The sequence below is a fragment of the Schistocerca nitens genome, chromosome 6, assembly GCF_023898315.1.
Source record: "Schistocerca nitens isolate TAMUIC-IGC-003100 chromosome 6, iqSchNite1.1, whole genome shotgun sequence".
In the NCBI taxonomy this organism is placed as follows: domain Eukaryota; kingdom Metazoa; phylum Arthropoda; class Insecta; order Orthoptera; family Acrididae; genus Schistocerca; species Schistocerca nitens.
Window position 1 is genome coordinate 316,829,649 of NC_064619.1, and position 26,081 is coordinate 316,855,729.

A 26,081-nucleotide genomic window follows, 5' to 3' on the forward strand; every position below is an offset into this window, starting at 1 on the left:
ATGATCATTCCATTTTAAATCACTCCTAATGCGTACTCCCAGATAATTTATGGAATTAACTGCTTCCAGTTGCTGACCTGCTATTTTGTAGCTAAATGATAAGGGATCTATCTTTCTATGTATTCGCAGCACATTACACTTGTGTACATTGAGATTCAATTGCCATTCCCTGCACCATGCGTCAATTCGCTGCAGATCACTCTGGATGTAATGGCTGGGTTAGGACCCCGGAACATTTTGGTTTCTAGTCAAAGACGCTACCCCGAGACCGCAGTGGTTTAAATACAGTCACTAAGCAGCAAGTTCCGCTGCAATGCTGAGTCTCAAGGTCGCGCCCTGACAGTGGAGGTGCGCGCCGCCGGGGGCAGCGCAACAAGTCCGCAGTGCTGCCCTTGCCGGCGGTTCTGGGAAGCGGCGCGTGCCGCCACGTGCCGGCCGCCGTGTTGCCCGGGCGACGCCGCCGCCATTCCCACCCCCTCACCCTCCTCCTCGTGTTTGCCCCTGATGCTCCTGCAGCCGCTGTTTGCACAAAACGAAGAGTCCGACGCGCTGGCACGTGGCGCCCGGGCGACCCCCGCGTCCTGCAGCCGCAGGAAAGACGAGGCCACCTGGTGCCGGACCTGCTACCGCATACAGCCACTGCGCAGGCCCGACGCTTGCAGACCACTTGCGCTGCTGGCCTCTCCTGTTCGCAGCGACGATCCAAGTGGGGTTCATACGTTTCATGACTCCTTTCCTCTCCCCCCCCCCCCCCACCCACTCCCTCTTCCGAAGAACGTTTTACTAAAAAAAACATTTTTCTATATATACTGCTGGCCATGCAGATCGAAACACAAAGAAGGACCGTAGAAATCACAGCCGAACTGATTTGGGAGATAACATGTCATGCATAGATCACGTGACTCAAAATAAAGCCCCTTGTGAAGTGAGGAAGATGATGAAAACAGTTTTCAGTGTTGCCGGAACTTATGGCTTTAACCTCTGGTCGACGCCTCAGCTCTGGATATGTTGTTGTGGTATAGCAGTCCATGTTGCTTCCACATATTGCCAAAACTGATCTGGTGTTGCAGCGCGTGGGGTATCCCTGCCCAGTCATTCCGGAAGCAACGAGCAGTCGTATTCGGTAGGCGAGAGTTCGAGAGAACCGGGAGGCCAAGGCAGCAATGCAATCCAATGGGCGATGAAGAGGCCTTTAATACTGTGCGTTCCGCATGGTCGCGCATTATCCTGTTGCGAAGTGGCAGTCGGCAGGCTCCGAGGTATGGGAGGACAACAGGTTCCAACGCTTCAGAGATGTGACGCTAGCTGTTTAGCGTACTGGCAGTCGGAAATGGAACCCAATACCACGCCAAACCACTACACCGGGTGCAGAACCAGTATGGCGATGCATAAGGCAACAGTTCAACAGTCTCTCAGGACGGTGACTCCATACTAATACGCCAGTCGTGGTGGTGCAGGCAGAATCGAGATTCGTCGGTAACAACAGTGTCGTTCCATTCGGTTGTGAATGTCCAGCGTTCATCGCACCATTGCCGGCGCAGTGATAAACGCAGCAATGGACGGTTCTAGGCGCTTCAGTCCGGAACCGCGCGACTGCTACGTCGCAGGTTCGAATCCTGCCTCGGGCATGAATGTGTGTGATGTCCTTAGGTTAGTTAGGTTTAAGTAGTTCTAAGTTCTAGGGGACTGATGACCTCAGATGTTAAGTCCCATAGTGCTCAGAGCCATTTTCGAATGGACGCCTTGCGGACAATCCACTCTGCTGTAGATGATGTCAAATAGTACGCGTGGACGTTATTTATTGCGCAACAGACCAATTTGTTTTGATGTGGTTCATGATGTAGCAGAGGGATCCATCACTGAAATGCGAACAGTATGCCTGTCATCTCTTCTAGTGGTGCAACGAGGAGAGCCCAGTAGGTCCCGTCTGTCCGTCGTTCCCTCCTGCATTCAGCCGTTATAGATCCGCATCACAGTTGCTTGGTCCCGTCCGACACATTCACCGATTTCTCGAAGGATAACCCGCAATCCGTATAGGTAGCTATTCTTCCTCGATCGAACTCCGAAACTTGCTCGAAAGACGCTCGCTGTCTTCTATGAGGCGTACTGAAGCTGCTTTTGACCTTTAAATTCTTACACTATCAAGGACATACTAAGCTTGCTAAAAAGAATCTTACTGATTATTTAAGTGTGTAAAACTGTCCTTTTAAATTCCGGGAAGCTTGTGTGAAAATATGTACAATTTGTATCTTTGCGTGTAAATAAATATGGTGTGTGTGTTCGTAGCATTTAAACCATGCCATTCCATTTTTTGTCTGCCTCTTCGTATTATCCGAGTTTTCGATTAACCGGATGACGAATGAACCCATCTATTCAGTATAAACGAGTTTGGGCGGAAGAAAGGAACTAAGGGTTTCCAAAGCGTTAAAGAATTCTAGAAAGTTTCTTATTTCGATTATCAAAAGATCGTTGTCACTTACTTTCCCATAGGCTATACCACGTGGATTAGCTTGAGGCCCGACAAGCTGCAGAAATGATTGCAGACAGGAAAAGGTGCCTACTCACAGTTACGTAGTATCTCCTGGAGAACCAAACATTCGACATGGTGAGTCCACAGGCGGAAGCGGAGGAGTACAAAGTTAGGCGGGCACCAGGCGAAAGACTCAAAAAAAAAAAAAAAAAAAAAAAAAGCGTAGGCGGAAAAGATTTGAATTGCTGTAGACTGCAGAACTGTGTTCTTAATTTTAGTGCTGAGTAAAATACTGATATTGGTGACAGCACATTTCGATTAGTCTTTTCTGTAAGTTTATTCTTATTACAGTTCTCAAATCAACTGCATGAGATTTCTCAAACTTTTGAACGAATGTCTGAAATATCGAATTCTCTGAATTGATTTTTGTTGCAAGTTACGCTAAAGCGATGTACTCAACACTCGTGTAAACAAATTATTACAATTATATTAAAACAATTTATATATTTTATACTATTATTACAATATTAGGCATCTGCAACTCGGTAAAGGAGGGGTGACGGTGAGTTATGTTTAAGGTGGGGAGGGGAGCCGGGAGGACAGGAATAATTTGTGATAACCCCCTCTTCAATGAACTCAACCGTGGATCTGCGCTAGTTGCAAAGACGACAAAAATGGGAGGAAATTTTGTAAAACGGATAATATTTACGATACTGAAATCTGTTGCTACCCTCAAGGTAAAAAAGTCAGTGACAAGCTGAAACAGTGTGCCACCTCTGGACTAGTTTCGTGACGCGGCTATTATTCTGACAACTCACCGCAGTTTATCTACACTTGCTCATTTCACTTCACGCTACAAATTAAGCCACAAAGTTGCCAAGACTCATTCATCCTCTTCTTACAGCTACCCTCTCACTGTCCGAAATGATTTCAACATTACTTCTTACTGAATTTTTTTCCGTTTTCTTGACATTTATTACTGAGCATTCTTAACAATTTGTGACTACTCGATTTAAAAAACTTCTAAAGAGAATAATATTTTTAATTCGAACAAACTTTCCGGCAACAGGTTTATTTTTCATACGTTTAATTTATGTATTATTGCCTCTCTGTAGTACACAAAAGTCAACTACAAATGAAAGCTACAATTAACTGGTTTGGTAACCTCTCTTATAGTTCCTGTGTCACCCGAGAGTGTCTAGATACAATCTTTGGTGCCACTAACAGCCTCTAAGTATAACCAGATTTTTTTTGTGTTTCCTGAGATCTTTCGGTAATACTTTGCTACGATAGTCACTCAAGGCTTCACCTACTGCCTCTCCTACGGTAGTCATTCAAGGCTTCACGTAATGCCCTTTGGACAACTAAACTCGTTTCATTCATCTTCTATCTATAGTCCTATCCTTTACTTTCCACGTTTAGAAGCAGTTTCCTTAGAAATTTCCGTACAGTGAATATACCACGGAGGATCCTTTCTATCATGAACTGTTGTACTACGAGTATGTGCGTATCAATCCAGTGCACTGTTGACTATTCTTTTAAATTTTAGCCACTGTTCTTCCTACTTCTGTCCAGATGTAGATGTTTTGAGATCCTCTTTGATATATGACACGTCTTTTAATGTAGGGTACATAAAATAAAGATCTTCCTACTTGTTATAACTTGCGTTTCTGCTTTAGTAATCACTGGTGCTATAACTGCCTCTGGTTTCGAAATGGACATCTTGAAAGTGGTCCGATATTTGCATCAACAGTGGGCTTCCGAATTGCCTGTGCTAGGCCAGTGTTCGCAGATATCTTTTAGTAATGTTTGACGTTCACCACTTATAAAACCGTAATTCTCCCTGAGGGTTGTTGGATAATTAAAGTCTCCTCCAGCAGTTGTAATACAACTGGGAAACATCAGTTCTAGCGAACTGATGGTCTTTCCTATAGCTTCGGGTTGCATAGGGTGGGAGAGATGGAGTCAGTAGAAAGATCCAGCTATAAGTTTATTCCGCCCACTAGTACCAAGTCTTGCTCAGACAATCTCGCATGTAGCTATAATTTCTATATCTCTAGATTCCAGTTTCTTGTCTACTACAACAATAACAACATTTCCCACTAGTCTATCCTTTCTATTTTCACTTAGATTTACACTGAAACTCATTTCTGTCGATTTCTGTACCTAGTATTATATTTCCAGTGCTTTTAAGGACTTCGTCATTCGCCTTGTCTTTGTTCTGAATGCTTGGGCAACTGATAACCAAGATTTTACTTTTTCATCTGGGGGGGGGGGGGGGGGTTGATTTCTTTGGGTCTAATTCTTTGGGGTCTCCTCTAGCTATCATTATCTAGGTTGGATGGATAGAGGGTCGCCTAAACTAAAAAAGAATTAAGCGCACTCTGTACATAGCTACGCTAAGTGATCAAAAGTATCCGGACGCCTGGCTGAAAATGACTTACAAGTTCGTGGCGGCCTCCACTGGTAATGCTGGAATTAAGTATGGTGTTGGCCCACCCTTAGCTTTGATGACAGCGCCCACTCTCGCAGGCATTCGTTCAATCAGGTTCTTAGGGAATGGCAGCCCATTCTTCACGGAGTGCTGCACTGAGGAGAGGTATCAATGTCGGTCGATGAGGCCTGGCATGAATTCGGCGTTCCAAAACATCCCAGAGGTATTCTATAGGATTCAGGCCAGGACTCTGTGCAGGCCAGTCCATTACAGGGATATTATTGTAGTGTAACTATTTCTCCACAGGCCGTGCATTATGAACAGGTGCTCGATCGTGTTGAAAGATTCAGTCGCTATCCCCGAATTGCTCTTCAACAGAGGGAAGCAAGAAGGTGCTTAAAACATCAATGTAGGCCTGTGCTATGATAGTGCCACGCAAAACAACAAGGGGTGCAAGTCCCCCTCCATAAAAACACGGCAACACCATAACGCCACCGCCTCCGAATTTTACTGTTGGCACTACACACGCTGGCAGATGACGTTCACCGGGCATTTGCCACACTCAACCCCTGCCATTGGATCGCCACATTGTATACCGTGATTCGTCACTACACACAACGTTTTCCACTGTTCAGTCGTCCAGTGTCTACGCTCCTTACACCAAGCGAGGCGTCGTTTGGCATTTACCGGCGTCAGGTGTGGCTTATGAGCAGCCCCTCGACTACGAAATACCAGTTTTCTCACCTCCCACCTGTCATAGTACTTGCAGTGGATCCTGATGCTGTTTGGAATTCCTGTGTGATGGTGTGGATAGATGACCGCCTATCACACATTACGACCCTCTTCAACTGTCGGCGGTCTCTGTCAGTCAACAGATGAGGCCGGCCTGTACGCTTTTATGCTGTACGTGTCCCTTCACGTTTCCAGTTCACTATCATATTGGAAACAGTGAACCTAGGGATGTTTATAAGTGTGGAAATCTCGCGTACAGACGTATGACACAAATTACACCCATCACCTTAACTCTTTCGAAGTCTGTGAGCTCCGCAGACCGCCGCATTCTGCTCTCTCACAATGTCTGATGACTACTGAGGTCCTTGATATGCAGTACCTGGCAGACGGTGGCAGCACAATGCACCTAACATGAAAAACGTATTTTTTTGGGGGTGCCCGGATACTTTTGATCACATAGTGTACCTGGTTGGTAGTCTGGTGCGTAATGCACTACTGAACCATTTGAGGGGAGTTGTAATTGTCACCCCTCTGGCGGAAGTGAAGTAAGTCACAGTCTAGCCTGTCACTGAAGGTTAAAACTCTCTTTTGTTTCAGAACCACAGGGCCCCGATCGGTTCCCGGGACTATGATACAGAATCTGAGCTTCGTTGAAACTGTTGGCAAGACTGACATTCTCAGTCATGTCTTCAGCTCACTGGAATGATAGACAAATTTCGTTTTCATTCTTCTGTGTGTTAACCTCGTCAGCAAGTTTGATGCTTGAACTGTGAAGCAGGATTTTTCAGCATATATTGTGTTCGAACATTATGAAGAACCTCCAAGAGAACGGTCTATGGACGCACAGTCAACACGCATTTAGATAACATCGTTCTTGTGAGACATAACTAGCTCTTTACACACACGAAGTGTTGAGTGCTGCTGACAAGGGATTTCAGATTAATTCCGTACTTTTGGATTTTCAGAAGGCTCTTGACACTGTACCACACAAGCGGCTTATAGTGAAATTGCACGCTAATGAAATAGCGTCTTAGTTATGTGACTGGATTCGTGATTTCCTATCGGAGAGGTCACAGTTCGTAGTAACTGACGGAAGTTATCAAGTAAAACAGAAGTGATTTTTGGCGTTCCCCAAGGTAGTGTTATAGGACCTCTGCTCGTCATTAGCTACATAAACGATTTAGGAGACAATCTGAGCGGCTGTCTCAGATTGTTTACAGATGATGCTGTCATTTTCTTTTAGGAAGATCAAAACAGATTTCAAAACGATTTAGAAAAGATATCTAAATGGTGCAAAAATGAAAAGTGTGAGGTCATCCACATGAGTGCTAAAATAAATCCACTAAACTTCGGTTACACGATATATCAGTCAAATCATAAGGTCGTAAATTCAACTAAATACCTAGGAAATACAACAACAGACAACTTAAATTGGAGAGACCACATAGAAAATGTTGTGGCGAAGGCGAACCAAAGACTACGTTTTATTGGCAGAACACTTAGAAAATGTAACAGATCCATTAAAGAGTGCCTACACTACGTTTGTCCGTCCTCTTTTGGAGTACTGCAGCGGGGTCTGGGATCCTTATCAGATAGGATTTACGGAGTACTTCGAGAAAGTTCAGAGGAGAGACGCACGTTCTGTATTATCGCAAACAGGGGAGAGAGTGTCACTGACATGTTACAGGACTTTGGGTGGACAGCATTAAAACAAAGGCGCTTTTCGTTGCGGCGGAGTATTCTCACGAAATTTCAGTTACCAACTTTCTCCTCCGAAAGCGAATTTTTTTTTTATTTCTTTGACGTCGACCTACATAGGGAGAGACGATAATCACAACAAAATAAGGGAAATCAGACCTCGCACGGAAAGATATAGGTTTTCGTTTCTTCCCCGCGTTCATCGAGATTGGAATAATAGAAAATTACTGTGGCGGTGGTTCGATGAAACCTCTGCCAGGCACTTAAGTGCGATTTGCGGTGTATCCATGTAGATGTAAGCCGGTTGCGTGACACTTATCACGTTTAACTCCTGTTGCCATCATGTGCGTTGTGTGATTCATTCTGCTGAAAGAACTGTGGTAAGTCTCGCATCTTGTAGTTTCTGCACAATAAATTAAATACTCGCTTTTGTCCGATTTCCTCCAAAGATTTTACAAATTATGAATGAGTTTTCAGTATTCTTTCGAATTTGTTTCATCGCATGTCTTTCGATTCCTGCGAACTCTGAATAATACTGGAACGCCGAAGTCATTCAAAATGCATCCATTTCTTTCTATATTCATATAGCAGACAGTTCCTCCGCCTCATGGAGGCCCCCAGTGTACTCTTTCCACCTATCCACTCTTTCCTCAGCGTTTAACAATGGCATTATCTTGCTTGTAAATACGTTGGAAGTTTCTGTGACTTCTCTGTGTGTTGAATCTGTTCCTACGACGACCATTGTTTATCCATTTCTTCGAATTTTTCCTTGCTACTCTGTTGTTTTAGTTTCCTTGGAGCTCGTTCTTTTGCTGAATATCTGTGTTTCTTTCGTCTATTAATTGAAGTGTTTCGTTTGTTAAACACAACTTCTAAGTTACCAACCATTATTCGTCTATTGAATTCCTCCTCAACTAAACTACTAACTCTTGTGTTCATTATCGCAGTATTTCTATTTTCAGAGAATTTCAGAGGCATGTCATCCTTCCCCGGTATCTCATACATTTCTTTATACATTGATTCTTACTGATAATTCTATTAAAGTTCATATATTCTTTATAATTACTGAATTGTGAGTGTACAATCTGCTTCTGGATATGTCGCACAATGCAGTATCTGATTTAAGAATCTTTGCCTCACCACTGCATAGTCAGGGGTATATTCCTGTGACTGTAGGCCTTTTGTTTCATCTCCTCCTGTAATTGTTTAACTGGTTGCCCTCCAGCTAGGCCCTAGATTGACATTTGTCGAGTGATTCACATTTATTAAATTTTTTTAAGAAGGAAATATTAGTAAAACCCAATGAAATAACCTTTTAGAAATAGCAAAATGATACCAGGCTAACACAATGATTTCAAATCACGGACTAAAATTTTACACGATATTTTATGAGAGCTGACAAATTTAAAGCCAAATGCAACAACGAATAGTTTAGTAACGGGTAAAATGTTTAAACAAATATATATGTCCAATCTGACAGAATAGGTTTAAATTACAAATGAAAATTTAACAAGGTCTTTTGAGAAAGATGACAAATTCAAGCGACACAAGGGCCAGCTAATGCCAGGATGACTAGGGAAAACTTGATACAGAAAGGCTCGACACAAAAGGGATCCAAGCTAAAAGACAAAATTACGTGAACTCTGGAAAGATTTAGGTCCATGCGAACCAGAGAAGAAAAAATCTTAAAAAGCAGTCACCGCACGTTAGAGATGCTCCACAGAAGGTAACAGCGGCGAATCCCAAATACTGTCCAGTAATATCGTGCCGCCGGTACGTTCACCCTTTTCATGTCGAGCCAATTGCACGCATAGACTGCAGAAACGATAGCTCACCCATCAGGCAACAGCGGGTCGTTCGTAAAATAAGCGTCATGCGAAAAGAAGATGCCTAGAAACACAAACAGGTCAATTAGTTCGACAACATTTTCAGCAAATAGCTGGTTAAACAACCAATCCACAATACTGTACAACCCCGGCAAACGCCGCTTAACATATTAAACTAAGAACTTCAATAGCGGTGCTGTTTAAACAATGGCGAGAACCAAGACTAAGCATACGAACATAGCCAAATTACAGAGTCTAACTAGATTTCAAATAACAGTTTGAACTTCCCTTCCGGGTTCAAATACTGGTTCTACACACATCAAAAAAAGTTTTAGATCATCTCGGTTCCGAGAGTTCCGGAACCTGTACAGAAAATTGGAATAGAGATCACCATAAACATCATTTCCGCCTTTTATATTGCTCATGAAAACCACACATTGCGTGTTGTACCACCATACAACGAGACCTTGACAGGTGGTGGTTCAGACTGCTGTACACACCGGTACCTCTAATACCCAGTAGCACGTCCTCTTGCATTTATGCATGCCTGTATTCGTCGTGGCATACTATCCACAAGTTCATCAAGGCACTGTTGGTCCAGATTCGGCGTAGATCCCTCAGAGTAGTTGGTGGGTCACTTCGTTCATAAACAGCCCTTTTCAGACTATCCCAGGCATGTTCGATAGGGTACATGTCTGGAGAACATGCTGGCCACTAGTCGAGCGATGTCGTTATCCTGAAGGAAGTCATTCACAAGATGTTCACGATGGGGGAGCAAATTGGCATCCATGAAGACGAATGCCTCGCCAGTATGCTGCCGATATCGTTGCACTATCGGTCGGAGGATGGCTTCCCCGTATCGTAGAGCCGTTACAGCACCTTCCACGACCACCAGCGGCGTACGTCGGCCCCAAAACAGCAGGAAACCTCCACCTTGCTGCACTCGCTGGACAGTGTGTATAATGCGTTCAGCCTGACCGGGTTGCCTCCAAACACGTCGCCGAAGATTGCCTGGTTGAAGGCATATGCGACACTCGTCGGTGGAACGAACGTGATGCCAAATCCTGAGCGGTCCATTCGGCATGTTGTTGGTCCCATCTGTACCGCGTTGCATGGAGTCGTGGTTGGAAAGATGGACCACGCCATGGACGTCGGAAGTGAAGTTGCGCATCATGCAGCCTATTGCGCACAGTTTGAGTCGTAACACGACGTCCTGTTGCTGCACGAAAAGCATTATTCAACATGGTAACGTTGTTGTCAGGGTTCCTCCAAGCCATAAACCGTAGGTAGCGGTCATCCACTGCATTAACAGCCCTTTGGCGGCCTGAGCGAGGCATGTCATCGACAGTTCCTGTCTGTCTGTATCTCCTCCATGTCCGAACAACATCGCTTTGGTTCACTCGGAGACTTCTGGACACTTCCCTTGTTGAGAGCCCTTCTTGGCACAAACTATCAATACGGTCGCGATCGAACCGCGGTATTGAACTACAGACAACACGAGCCGTGTACTTCCGTCCTGGGGGAATGACTGGAACTGATCGACTGTCGGACCCCCTCCGTCTAATAGGCGCTGCGCATGCACGGTTGTTTACATCTTTCGGTGGGTTAAGTGACATCTCTAAACAGTCAAAGGGACTGTACCTACGATACAATATCCACAGTGAACGCATATCTTCAGGAGTTCTGCACAACTTTTTTGGTGTGTGTATTAATAATATAATGGTCAGATTCTAGTACAAGACGGCTCGCAAACCCAATCACCGTCCAAGAATCAGATAAGAGATGTCGCCTTACGAGACCTACGGGGCCAACACAGAAAATTTCACAGCTCTCCGGGAGTGCACCAGGTATACTTCGAGATCTGGCCAGATCAGAATCTAGAACATAATTAACAGGGCACATTAATCATAAGTGTTCATGACCGCCGTCATATTCCCATCGCTTACACAGACGGCGACAGAAAGCATGTTATGCATCATTTGGCAAAGAGAATGTTAAAACCAAACAATAAAAACTATAAGCACAGTCGTCAAAACGGGGCATCACAACTAAGTTGCTAGTCAGGAAAGCACACAGGACACTCAGTGTACACAAAGGTGAGCTGAATCAAACAGTTTCTATAGGGATAAACACCACACTACTTCAGAGTCTACTAGCACCGCCGAACTAGATCGCAAAACACCGCCCGACAACAGGAAAGAGGTATCCTGTCAGAGCGCCGGAATCAGTTAGTCAAAGTCAAAGTCGTTCCTGTTGCAACGTTTCCCTCGGAGCGAATCGGTCAATACGCCGATCACCAGCACGTGACAATAGACAATTTCCTTCCCCCTCATTCCCCGATGACTGTCCATTCCACACCTGCCAGTCTCGCAAACACTTCAAAGCGGAAGACGCTGAACAAGAGTGCCGCCAGGCGACTAGAGGGAAATTGAACCTGAGGTATGAGCTACAGGCCAATCGATACGAGCCGACATGACTCAACCTCTGCCTCTTTTATTCCCAATAACATTAGGGGTATGGAAAAAGAGGAGCTCTACCTTGCTTCCTTGACCTAGCTGACATGAATCCTCAAGATTTTACTGGTAGCGAGACTGCGAACCAAACAACTAACTGGGCCCAGAACCGTAAAAACGTGGAGCGAGCTTACAATAAATATCCGTATCCCCGCCGCCACCACCACTGAAGTTACGAACAAAAACTTTGTCCCCAGCGTTATTATAAAATAGCTGCCTCCTCTGGTCGCTGCGCCTTATTTGGCAGCAAGTTCTGTGATGCATCTAGCCTGATCACAATTCCGTTTGATGATCTCTGGGTTATATTCTGAGGCAAATGATCATTGTTGCTCCACAACTTCGAGAAACGGGAATTAAGGAGGAAGGGGAACATATAGGAGGCTGGAGCAGCCTTCATCGCTTCGTGTTGAGCATAATTAAAAGCGACGTTAATCCAAGGGAGTGAGCCGTCCCACTTGGTCCGAAACTTGTGGTAGATGATGTGAGCGGCGTTAAGGTTTCTGTTCACCTTTACGGCGAAAGTGCGCTGAGGATAACAGGTGTAGTAGTAACATGCTTGATGTCATTAGCAAAGAAAGAACGCTTAAACCCCTTCGAGACAAATTCCAGGGCATTACTACTCACCAGGGCTATAAGAGACCAAAATATGAGAAAGATCTTGGAGGGATGGTGGGTAGTAACGGCAGCAGTAACCTACCGACTAGTAACAAGCCAAACAAAACGGTAGCAGGCATCTACCATAACTATCATATAACGATACCCCCTTTTGTACGAGGAAGAGGCATCACGTAATCAATAAACAACTTATCCATGATAAGCTGCAAAAGTCCCGTGCGTTAACTGTGATTGGGTTTTTTCCATCTTAAAGAGCTCGCACTCCCCATTAGTCGGCGGATATCCTTGTGTAATGACGGCCAGGTCACGTGTTGCCACACCTTAGCGATGTTCCAGTGTATCCCAAATGCCCTCCAAGCAAGGAATCACGTTAGTAATAAAAATGGAAGGAACAATCTCCACAGGTAAACAAACTGTAACATCAGCAGATCTCCCGACCTCGTGATAAACTATGCTCCTCTTCAACAAGTTAACAGGGTACCCGTTTCCCGGCCAGTAGACCTTCTGTAATGGGTCTAAAAGTGGGTACTGGCCTTGTTTAGACTTAAGGTCGGTAACAAGCTTCGTTACCTCGGCCGAAACACCACAAAAAGGATCCACGGACGAGGAATGGCACCCTGCTACTCCCTCGGCGGGTACCTCAAACATGCGACTAAGTGCGTTGGCCACCTGATTGTCACACCCGTTAACGTCCGAACTCTGAAGCGGAATGCGGATATACGTACCGCCCATCTGGCGGTCCTGCCGGTTTCTCTATGACCCATTACGATCCAGCTTAAGGCTTGGTTGGCCGTCTCTACATCAAACACCCTGTGCTCGAGACAAAAATTTAATTTCTCACTGGCGAACAGAACGGAAAGGGTCTCACATCCGTAAACGGAGTACTTTAATTCAACAGTTAAATTCCTTGAGGCGTAAGCGATGGGACGCCTTTCTCCGGAACATTCCTGCTAGAGTACGGTCATTCTAGACAATGAAACCATTATCGAAGTCCGCTATGGTCAAGACTAGGGGATTAGTAATACGGCGGCCGAACTGCACCGCATGGGGCCTCCCGGCCAACAATGCCATACGATCATTTCTTTTTCACTCAAGACAGTTTTAACAGGCTCAGAAACAGCCTGCTGGCTCTCCCCCCAAGCAAAGCCCTCTCCCTTTTTATGCGAACTATTAAGAGGTGCTTCAACTGAGTAAAATTAGGAACCTAAAATAATTGAAAATGTTGATAAATCTAGCTGCCCCCTTATTCCTTGGGGGACGAAAACGTCGTAAAGCCGAGGTACGATCCCGATAAATTCTAATCCCGTCACTCGATACATGTTAATGCAAGAAAGAAATTTGCCGCCTAGCCCATGTATCACGGAATAACGCCCAATTCGGTTGTCCAAACCCGTAACAACACTTACTCGAGATGAAATGTTGGTCAAATGAATGGCCATATACAAGAACATCAAGGTAGTTGTAAACGACCGTAACGCGATCCAACAGGCGAGACAGCACAGCGGTACCGGTAGGTAAGCCAAAGGGCACCAAACTGAACTCGTTACAATCGATGCAGAGTGCAGTAACACGCTTAGAATCCTCGGTCAGCGGTACGTAGTAATAGACTTGGTTAAGATCAACCATCTCGAAGTATCAAACCTCAGAAAACCAAGTAAAACAGTTGTGCAGGTTGGAAAGGGACACTGATTTCAGAATGAGCTTTTGATTAAGTGCCCTTAATCAACAACCGGCCTGCAATCCCTGCCTTTTATTTAGGGACCAGCAATGTGGAGGAAGCGTAAGAGTTTAAGTAGATTTTAAATAACAGTTTGAACTTCCCTTCTGGCACAAAATGCTGGTTTTGTTAATAATAAATCCTGCAGATACCTGTACAAGACGGCTCACAAACCCAACCATGGTTTAAATATCAGGTAAGGGATGTCACCTTACAACACAAATGGTGTGATTACATTTAATCCATGTAATTTTTTACTCTGATGAACACTGCCTTGGCGCAGTCGAAACCATGGTAAATTTGACAGAAATTTTGTGCAATTGATGGGGCTAAATATATATTCTGTAATTAAATAACGTACAGTTGCTGGATCTCAGCCATTAAAAATATTTAAAATATTACAATTATGTTACTTGTCAGGAAAGCAACACAGGGCTCTCAGTGAACACAATTTCTACAAGGGCTGTTCGGAAAGTCAAGTCCGATCGGTCGCGAAATGAAAACCACAGCGAAATCAAAATTTTTTATTCTTAACAATTAGCCACGCCTTCCAGCTACATCTTTAAATACTCACCACTCCGACTTAGACATTTGTCGTGGCGCTGTACAAACTTTCCAGTACTCTCGTCACAGAAAGCAGCCGCCTGTGTTTCCCGCCGTTTGTGCCAAAATGCTGTCTTCGTAGCCAGCGGTTCATGTGAGCAGAGATGAACAACGGAGGGGGCCAATTAAGGGCTGTATTGTGGTTGATCAAACAGAGATGAACAACAGAGAGCGCCAATTAAGGGCTGTATTGTGGGTGATCAAACACTTCCCATTGAAAACGCTGCAGGAGCGTCTTCATTGCCTCTGCAGAATGCAGCTGAAAATCGTCTTGAAGAAAGAAACGCATGACATTTACCTTATGTTGGCTGCATAGCTACAGGCGAAATCTCTCACTGGATCCACATACTTGGCGGGAGAAACTGTTGTTTTAGGCATTTCTACGTGATCACTTCGCGCCCTGAACTGAAAAGAGCGACGTGAAGCAAGCGACAGGCACACGAAAGACGTTATCCAATACATCTGTGTAAAGTTTCATAGGATTTTCGCAGTGGTTTCCATTTCGCGCCTAATCGGACCTTACCTTCCGAATACACCTCTGTAAGTGATACACACCACGATGCGGCGGACCCCACTAACACCGCCGAACTAGATCGTAAATCAAGGCCCGACAACAAGAAAGAGGTGCCCTTTCAGAGCACTAGAATCAGCTATTCAAAATTTAAGTCGTTCCCATTGCAACGTTTACTTCAGAACCGGCCGCGGTGACCGAGCGGTTCCAGGCGCTTCAGTCGGGAACCACACGGCTGCTACAGTCGCAGGTTGGAATCCAGTCTCGGGCATGGATGTGTGTGATGTCCTTAGGTTAGTTAGGTTTAAGTAGTTCTAAGTTCTAGGGGACTGATGACCTCAGATGTTAAGTCCCATAGTGCTCAAAGCCATTTGAACCATTTGAGCTTATCAGTATGACGTTACACCGCACTTGGTCTGAATGCATGCAGTGATTCAGTTGAAAGGGCTGTCATAAAGACGTTCTAACCAATCCCAAGGCAACCAGGCCCACAGCTGCAGTAACTGGTCCTCGATATCCTTGACATCGTTCTCAATGGGAAGTTAAACTCTAACTTTCTTGATATCCTCAATACTGGCACGGGGATGAGTTGACATCCGAACTGATCCCCACATGCTCTGTCGAAGACAGGTACTGGGATCATGCTAGCCGAGGGAGTACCTCAACATCACGCAGACAGACATACATCCTCCTGTTGAGGAATGCGACCACGATACTGGCGCATGTCTCGTTCGAGTACGCAGCATGTGCGTGTCTTTCAAGAGCGAACAAGCCGGCCCCTGTGGCCGAGCGGTTCCTGGTGCTTCAGTCCGGAACCGGGCTGCTGCTACGCTCGCAGGATCGAATCCTGCCTCGGGCATGGATGTGAGTGATGTCCTTAGGTTAGTTAGATTTAAGTTGTTCTAAGTCTAAGGGACTGATCACCTCAGATGTCAAGTCCCATAGTGCTTAGGGCCATTTTGCACAGCGAACAACATCTAATAGTGTTCCCTGCCCGTACACGTCCTGCCGGGCCTGGTGGTAATACTAGCCACGAATAACATCAATGCACTCTAGCAGTCGCTCTAGAGGGAGCAGAGAAGTGAAATTTACTTACCCGCTGAGGGTGTGATCATATACCGTTACACTGACATATCGGTATGTCTTCTGGGTGTTTCACGTCTTTTGACAGGCAATAAGCTTTGGTGATTCCCACCTCCAAAGCGAGGAGTTACCATTGTAAGAAATCTGATATAGTACGGAAATAGAGATTTTCGCACGTGCTGTTCGATAGTCGAACGATCGAAAAATGGTGCGAAATTGATTCTACGAACCCTATGTCAAACACAAGTGCAAACTGCAGAGTAATCATATAGATAAGGAAGTTATTTACGTATGTATGACGTGCTGTACCTGACTGCAACAGTTTGGGAAGTCTGCTTTATCTTGTATGTTGCGGGAAGCTGTCAGAACATACCGCTGTAACAGCGCAGTGTTGCAGAATCGCCGCATCTGCGAACTGTTTCCATTTTGTAGGGTACTACATCGTTACCTCGATTTCGTGACGTACGCCCCTGGGAGCCGTAGTAGTTATATTCGCGCCGGACGTACTTTCAGCGGCAGTTTCCGGGACGTCGCGTCGTTGCGCAATTGCCGGGATGTGGAGTAAGGCAGGCCAGCGAAGGATAGAGGCGGACAGTAGAGCAGGATACGTGGAATTGCCCGGCTCCCGGGAGGACGCCACGTCATCAAAAGTTCGAATCGTGCAGATGGAAACCACCGGATGGATTTGTTCGTATTAATACATGGCGCTTCTGGAAAATAGAACAGAAGAGCACATGAAATGTGAGTGGCAAAATAGAAAATGTCATGTCCCAATATACTTTATCTGATCAGAAGTACCATGGAATGGACCACTAAATGTCACGATCCGCCAGTATAAAGGAGGCGGGGAGTATTATGTTGTGAGTAGCGGCCAGAAGAGCTCAGTTACTTAGAGTGTGCATTAATCGTTTTATGTCACATGAGTAACACATCTCTCAGGGCACTTCGCTTTTACTAAAGCTGCCCGAGTCGGCTGTTGGTGACCTACAGTGCAGTGAAAATGCGAAGGAACAACCAGAGCTGAGCCAAGACTAAGTATACGTATTCTAGAAAGAACGTCATAGGAGAGGCTCTCTGACTTTCTTAGATCATCGCCTCGTCATCGAACGAAATGGGGAAACATGGCTGAAACACAGGCATAAATGACGAAATTATATAGTACCAGAGATCTTTTTAAGCCTCAAACATCTGAAGAAATGAATGAAAATTTGTACCCGGGCTGGGATTCGAACTCGGGTCTCTTGCTCACGAGGCAGATGCGCTTACCACTACGCCCCCTTGGCACACTGGCTCTGCACAACTGCACGGACTATGCTAACACGCCTTCCTCAATCCAAACTCCCATTCATGTATCAGCCCACTTGGTATTCCCCCAAAACTTGAACTGCATATAGTTTTAAATGATTAAAGTACTTATGCCTGTGTTTCAAGTAGGATCCTCCGTTCCGACACAATTGGAGAACCTCTCCAACGCTGTTCGTGTTTAGGGGAATGCCAAGTGGGCTGAGGTGCGAATGGGAATTTGAAGTGAGGAGGGACGTGTGCTAAGGTAGTCCGTGCAGCTGTTCAAGGCCACGTGTCATGGTGGCATAGCGGTTACCACATCTACCTGATGAGCTGGAGACCCGGGTTCGAAACCTGCACTTGGTAAAGTTTTCATTCATTTTTTCGGGCTGCATATATACATCATAGACAGATGTGTCTTCGGACACTTTCAAAACTTTCACCTGTAGCCACCTCTGTAACAGATATTTAACATACCAGCTGATTCAGCTGCCCTTAAATATAGGTTTCATGCAACCCGCAGCTCCTTCAAAACTACGTGTGAGATTTTCGTTTTCTGTCGATCGCTGTCCGCAAACTATTAGCCCACATAAAAAATGAACAAGATCTTTTTGTAGAAAATTAAATGTAATTAAATTGTGTAATGGGATACGTTTCCTCTGGAGGCCATGGGGTTGGAGTTATTCAAGAAAAACGCGTTTGAAGGTCACGTTTGTACGTTTTGGTTGAATAATTCGAAAACTACAGCCTCTAACGAAAACGTACCCTGTGCAAAATTAAACTACATTAAATTTCCTACAAAAAGGTCCAGCTCATTGTTTCTGTATGATTATCAGTTTGGGCATAACGAGCGAGAGAATATGAAAATTTGCACGTTGTATTTGAATGCGTTGTGGATGACATAGAAACTATCGATAGCTGCAGCTGAATCACGTTGTATTTTTTATTCCTCTTTTAAACGATAGCATCACTTTTTATGCGCTACTTTCTTTTTCTCAAATTTCAAAAATTGCTCCAGAAAATCAAACGTAAAAATATGTTCCAAGGAGCAACAGGTCATTACACTAAGAAGAAATATTCTCTTGAAATTTAAAAGCGTTGCAATCGATAAAATCTTGTCTGTTGCATTATTACTGTATTACACACCAATAATCAGTACGAAAAGCAAAATAAACAGAAGTATTATCAAATATCAGTTAGATTTTAAATCTAAAGCTATTGGAGACCAACAGAAATTTTCACTTTCAATGCAGCTAAAATTATTAAGGGATTAACATAACTTAGTTAATTTGCAAAGAACCCATGTTCCTTAGTTAAAGACCTTCTATTTCAAGGCACAGGATGGTGCAGGATCGAAGAAGTATAGCCTTACTGTCCACAAGTTATAGAACTGCTTTTAAAAATATGTAAAGTATTACTTGCTATAAAATTACATAACTAAAAATTTAACAGTATATTCGCAATAGCTTTAACATATTATACAGAAATTTGCGGAACTCGAAATATTTACAAATACAGCACAAAATTCAACTTTATGTCTAGCAATAACAAAAACTGTTGCAAATACCAGACTCTGTACACAGGGCATTCCTTTATGCACAAGGCACATTCCTTCATGTGATTTTAAAATCACTCAGTAGATCGAAGTACCTACCTTGAAGCATCTTATGCGCCTAGGTACATTACCTCCTAGGTAAAACACTCTATCTCCCTGATGGACACAGACCGTCGAAAAATGCAGAGCGTGGCTGTAAAAAGTAACATTTCGTCAGTGGGAAGAATGACTCTTGAGTTCCAAAGTTGTACCAGCAGTCCATCTAGCACACTGAATCTACTTAGGGACCTAGAAAGAATGGGGTACAATGGTCGAGCAGCTCCCCATGAGCCAAACATTTCGGTTTTCAGTTTTAAGCAACGCTGAGAGGTGGTGTAAAAAGGGACATCACCGGACGGTGAATGAATAGAGCGAGTGTCTTGGAGTGATGAACAACGCAATCCGTTGTGGCAGTCCTAAGGCAGGGTTTGGGTTTGGCGAATGACGTCGTGAGGAGTGCCAATGAGTAGTGCCAACAGTGAAGTACGGAGGAGATTTTGATGTGGTATGGTGTTGTTTTTCATGATTATGGTGCGGTCTCCCTGTTGTGCTTAAGAAAACGCTGAATGCCGAAGGATTTGAACGCATTTCACAGCATTGTGCACTATTCACAGTAGAGGTCCAGTTCGGTGAGGCGACTGTATCAGTATTACAACGCACTCTCCAAAGAACATCGTCTGTGAGGCAATGATTTGTGGATAATGACACTTCTGAAATTGTGTAGACTACCCAGAGTCACGACCTTAACCCAACAGAACGCATTAATGGAATAAAAATCCGCTTCAGATGAAATCAGTTTTTCTTTTTTAGTCCTCGATCAATTTCGGAAGTTTAAAGCTCCATATCAGGTGCCACCAAATAATTACAGTCATGAATGTGTGGCGGTCGGGCCAGTCAGTCACAAAGGATCAAACACGTGCCAAACAATGTATGGGAGCGAACGTACAGAAACCTGGGCGCCGGCCTTGAAAACCAACAAAGCTGGTACCTGCTAAAGGAGCTTCAATCCCTGAAAGCGGTCATGCAATAAAAAAGGCAAATTACTTACAACTGAAGTGGATTTTCATTCCATTAAAAGTTCCTCAGATGCAAATGTTCTGATTATACATTTTGTACCAATCTAAAGTCTCTGTGATGAGTTACAACGACGACGTCACTCTGAACAACCTTCTCTGACTTCGACTTTAGAGGAAGAATGGGCTGCCATTGATCCAGATACATTCAGACAAATCATTGAATGTGCCCCCAGTGGAGGTCAAGCCGTCATAAATGCGATGGGTAGCTACACCCCATGTCAATGGCCACCAGTAGGTATCCGGATACTTTTGATCATACAGTTTAAAGTTCGTTTTATACGAACTGTTACAGTATGTCACTCCAGAGGAAACATTTTTATCGTGAATGTCTTGTGCAATGTACATGATTGAAAAAAACGTAGGTGTCTTCCATTTAAAGTGTCCGGATTTTACGGACCTTATATGAGCTTGATCCATAACGACAGGGCAATACAGTATGAGATCCTCAGAAAATAATAATTGTATTATATCAACAAAAGGTAATTGCACTTAATCTCATGTACCAAAAACTAACAAAACATCTACTAGTATATGGACTGGCGTGAACAAACAAGTTAAAGTGAAACACATTTTGGAGACGAACCAAGCAGGTGGTTAATGATATCATAAAACTCTCATTTAGCAAGAGAATGGCGATCTTCAGCGCAGAAAGGGATAAGGCCAGCCGGCCTATGTGACTGAGCGATTCTGGCGCTTCAGTCCGGAACCGCGCGACCGCTACAGTCGCTAGTTCGAATCCTGCCTCGGGCATGGATGTGTGTGATATCCTCAGGTTAGTTAGGTTTAAGTAATTCTAAGTTCTAAGGGACTGATGACCTAAGATGTTAAGTCGCATAGTGTTCATAGCTATTTGAACCATTTTTGGACAAGGCCAGAACAATACATTATTACTTTTAACGTAAATAAGGCCGAGACTGAGAGTAAGTCGCTGCATGTCAATAACAGGGCTAAGCTGCGAACCAGCAAGAAAAATAAAAATGTTTATTCACCTCTAGCGAGACGGTGATTGGCTGAAGTCATACTTGTCGACGCAGATGCGACACGGGGGGGGGGGGGGGGGGGGGTGAGATCTCCATTATATAAAAGCATTTACGATCTTAGGGATCTATCTCCCTGTCTCGTCTCACAGTGGACTGCACCAGTATGTGGAAGTAAGCAAGGGTGTTGAGAGTTTTGATTTTTGCGAAGTGAGGACAATATGCTTCACGTATCGTGATGACAGACAGCAAAGCGGAAGTTATTTATTCCTGCGGGAATATTTGTGGGCAAAGAAATTATGCACGTCGCTCCAAGCCATAGTGAGTGTGCGATAGCCATTATTTCGACTAAGGAAGGGTTAACACAGAACTCAGGAAAGTTGCGACTGAGTGAATTCAGTCTATGCCAGAGTAGGGAATTATCATTTCAAATGCAGCACAAAATGGTTCAAATTGCTCTAAGCACTATGGGACTTAACAGCTGAGGTCATCAGTCCCCTAGACTTAGAACTACTTAAACCTAACTAACCTAAGGACGTCACACACATCCATGCCCGAGGCAGGATTCAAACCTGCGACCGTAGCAGCGACGTGGTTCTTGACTAAAGCGCCTAGAACCGCTCGGCCACCATAGCCAGCGGATCCAGCACAGACACAATGCAGTTGCAGATGCCACTTGGTAAAGTACCATCACGCATTAGGCCACTGTAATTGTTGAGCCTAGATTTTGCTCCCTCCAACTTGTGTCCACTTTGACCATTGAATATCAAAAGCTAGGATACTAACTTACTCTCACATTGAGTACATGAGAGTGTTTGCCATTGGTTCGAAAAGTAAATTTATTCCTCACTAACTCAGTGCATTGACCAGCTATGACAACGTAGATTTAAATGTGCTGATGAGGATTTTTAATAATCATTCTTTTCTGTGATAAAAAATTTTCAAGTGTAGAGATAACGATTTTAATAACCGTCATTTGCATATGTCCAAGACTTAAATATTTTGTTATTAAGTGTCAAAAGTAATTGAACATGATTGTTGCTTATCACTTGAACCCAAAAAGCAACAGTTTATAAATTATACGTAGAAAAAAGGGAATATCTGTGTTTCTATAATAGACCTCAAACTTTCACTTTTATTAATTCATGCATTCTAGGTACGTGATAGCAGTATTTCTAATGTTTTTTGTTACAATCCACACCTGATATCGAGTATAATAAACTTCGTTGACAGAGCAAAGTTTATGTCCACAAATCAGCACAGATATGGAAAAAATTGCCTGTGCGAAACTCAGGTTCCCCTTTTCTTGTGCAATACCTGGCCAACCATAAATGAAAGGCAATGTGAGAATTCCACTTCCCTACATTTCCGGAAAGAGTTTTGTCACAGAGCACAGTACAGTGCACCACTAGAGATTTGGCGCAGAGTTAAGATCCAAGAGTATGGAATATGTTCTCAGATACGTAAGCGGTATGAAGACTTCTTAAGCAATAGATTCCACTACGTTGTCCTGGATGGTAGACAAAAGTATCATTAGATGTGCCCCAGGAAAGTGTGATTGCACCGCTCTTTTTCTCATTATACACAAATGATTTGACGAATGGGGTGAACAGCAATCTGACTGTTTGCTGATGACGCAGTAATGTATGGGGAAGTGTCGTCATCGAGTGACAGTAGGTGGTTGCAGGGTGACTTGGAATTTTTACGAGAGGCGTTCAATAGTTAATGCCACAACTTTCTTTCTCGACCAATTTCGGAATTTGTTGTGGGACGTCGTGGACCATTCCTGTTTCGTCCCCTATAGTTTCATAAATTTTCGATATGTGGCGCGCTATATGTAGCCTCCAAAATGACGTCTGTAACGGAGATGCGTTCCAAGCAGAGAGCTGTCATTGACTTGCTTTTGGAGAGAAAACAGAGCATCTGCAAAGGCGCTTGCAGAATATCTGTGGAGACCCAGCAGTGAACAGAAGCACGGTAAGTCTTTGGGCTAGGCGTCTGTCATCGTCGCATCAAGGTCGCAAAAATCTGTCCGATCTCTCACGCACGGCCAGCCGTACATAGCTGTGATTCCTTCAATGTTGGCACATGTCATTCGAGGAGATCGACGGATCACCTGTTGCGATACTCCAAGGTGTGTGTACGCTGGGTTACTTGCCGCCTAACAGATGACCATAAGGAACAACAAAGGACCATGTGTGGGGAATTGCTTGCGGTATACGAGGTTGATCGTGAGATGAAGGATGCACTCCACGGGAATTACGAGGACGATGAGACTATTGATGCAGGAAGACGTTGGCTGCGGTATTGACCAGTAGAGTGGTATCACGCGGGCGTAGAGGCCCACCCAGTACGACGGCGTAAGGCCATCGCATTGAACAGAGATCACCTTAAAAATAGGGTTTCGTAGCCAAAAGAGGGGGAATAACATGTCTGTTGGAATCATTAATAAAAACAACCCTGCCTTCAGATAAAACGTGTTGCCTTATTTATCGAACGCCCCATGTATTTTGGTGTGATGAATGCCACCTTACTCTAAATGTAGAAAAACGTAAATTAATGCATACTAGTAGGAAAAATAATCAAACAATGTTCGAATTGAGTATTAGTGGTATGCTGCTTGACACAGTCTCTGCATTTGCGAGTCGAACAGGAAAGGAAACGAATGACTAGCGGTAGTACGAAGGACGCTCCGTCTTGCAACGTATGAGTCCTAGCGGAGTATGCATGTAGATACAAAAATGGAATGACATATTCATAAATCAGTCGAAACATTAGGATCTAATGACAGTTTTCCTGAAGATGCATACAAAACACTGGAAGTTACGTTTCCACGAGAAGTTCAGGGTGATGAATTTTAATTTAAGCATCGAACCTAAAAGTATACTCTGGTGCCATCTGCATGTTGCAGGCTCATGCTGTTGCCGCTAGGGGTTTCGCAACGCAGCCAGCTCGCCCGGTGGTTCATTACCCTGGTCGAATCGAGACAACGATAAGACAGCAACGAAGGGCTTTTCGTGTTCTCCCTTTCAACAGACATCATTCGTCTACAATGGCGCAGAGTGATTTTCGTCGACAATAAGTTACTGCCCCTCCAACACCAGAAGTGTCATATGGATCTCGCTTTCTCTGAGGGCCCATAGATCACCCGGTGTCACGGTTTTTGTATTCTTTTTGTGGCGTTCGTGAAAGACTCAGTATCTGTGCTACCCTGTCTATAAACTTTAGATGAACTGTAAAGCCAGGTATTACAAGCAGTGAATGCAGTGACTCCACGTCAAACTATGACAAACATCTGAATATCGTTTGGGTGTCTTGCGTCCAGTGGAGAGCACATTGAACATCTGTGAACAGCGTAGAAAGATTTCCATTCTAAGCGTAGTAGTGAAAAGAATGGCAAAGCTTTAGGTGCAAGTACATATGGTGTCCCAGCTAACTCTGCCGCCTTATGTACATGGTGATTATAATAAAAGTTAAACTTTCAAAACGCTGTAGAAATAACAACACTGGTCAGAATGACGTCAAATTGCAACGAAATATTATCGGAGAAGGGGGAAAACGTGTGGCAGAAGAGAAGAAATAGTGTTAAAATTGATCAATAGATGGCGCTGTGTGTGTCAGAATACGTAAATGGAAACACCTGTCATGCGCACGACCCACTGAAGTTGGTATAAACACGCCGGGTATAAGGCTTTTCCTCCTTTCGCGTCTGCGACTGTCTCAATGCAGGATTGCGCGCTGCTTGTAAGGCTGTATAACAAGAATGATGACTGTGCACACGTCGCTCTGCAGAAGTTCCGGACACTGAAGGGTTTGAAAAAAGGCGTTGGCCCGATTACTGCCGTGGGTCTGGAGAAAATGATTCGGAAATTCGAAAAGTCGGGTTCTTTTGGTGTGCAACCCGATAGAGGGAGGAAACAAATTGATTCGACGTCGGTGGAAGCAGTGGTCGCAGCAATGCAAAAGTGTGCAAACGTGTCGTGCACGGAGAATTGCCCGAACATTGGGCATACCCGTGAGCACGGTGCGTAAAATCCTACGAAGCGTCCTTCTTTGCTACCCATTCAAGATTACCCACGTGCACGAGTTGCTTCCTGTTGACCTGCCAGGAAGGAAGACCTTTGCTTTAGAATTTCTTGCTCGCATGGACGTGGACAATGATTGACCAAGAAAGATTTCGTGGACAGACGAAGCCCACTTTCATGTGACAGGATACGTCAATACACAGCATTGCCGAGTATGGGCAACGGAAAATCCACAAGTAAATCAACCAGTACCACTTCAACCTGAAAAGGTCACTGTGTAGTGCGAGTTTACGGTATCATTTATCATAGGGCCATAGGCCATAGGCCATAGTGCTTCCGGTCGTGTTACCTGTACCGTCACTGGTAAGCGCCATAAGTATTTTTTGCTCAACCACGTCATACCAGCTCTCCAACAGCGTCGATGACTGGATGGGATCATTTTTATGCATGATGGCGCACCTCCGCACATTGCAAATCCGGTTAAGCAGCTGCTGTAGCGTCATTTCGAAAATGCTAGAATTATCAGCCACCATTTCCCTACAGCTTGGCCGTCCCGATCACTTGATCTTCATCTGTGTGACTTCTGGCTGTGGGGTTATCTGAAAGATGTTGTGTTCATTCTACCGATTGCAAACTTAGAGCCGGCCGGAGTAGCCGAGCGGTTCTAGGCGCTGCAGTCTGGAGCCGAGCGACCGCTACGGTCACAGGTTCGAATCCTGTCTCGGGCATGGATGTGTGTGATGTCCTTAGTTAGGTTTAATTAGTTCTAAGTTCTAGGCGACTGATGACCTCGGAAGTTAAGTCGCATAGTGCTCAGAGCCATTTTGCAAACTTAGATGCACTGAAGGCACGCACTGCGCAACACATTCTGAACGTGATCCCGGAAACACTTCGATCAGTTGTGGAACATGCTGTTTCTCTAT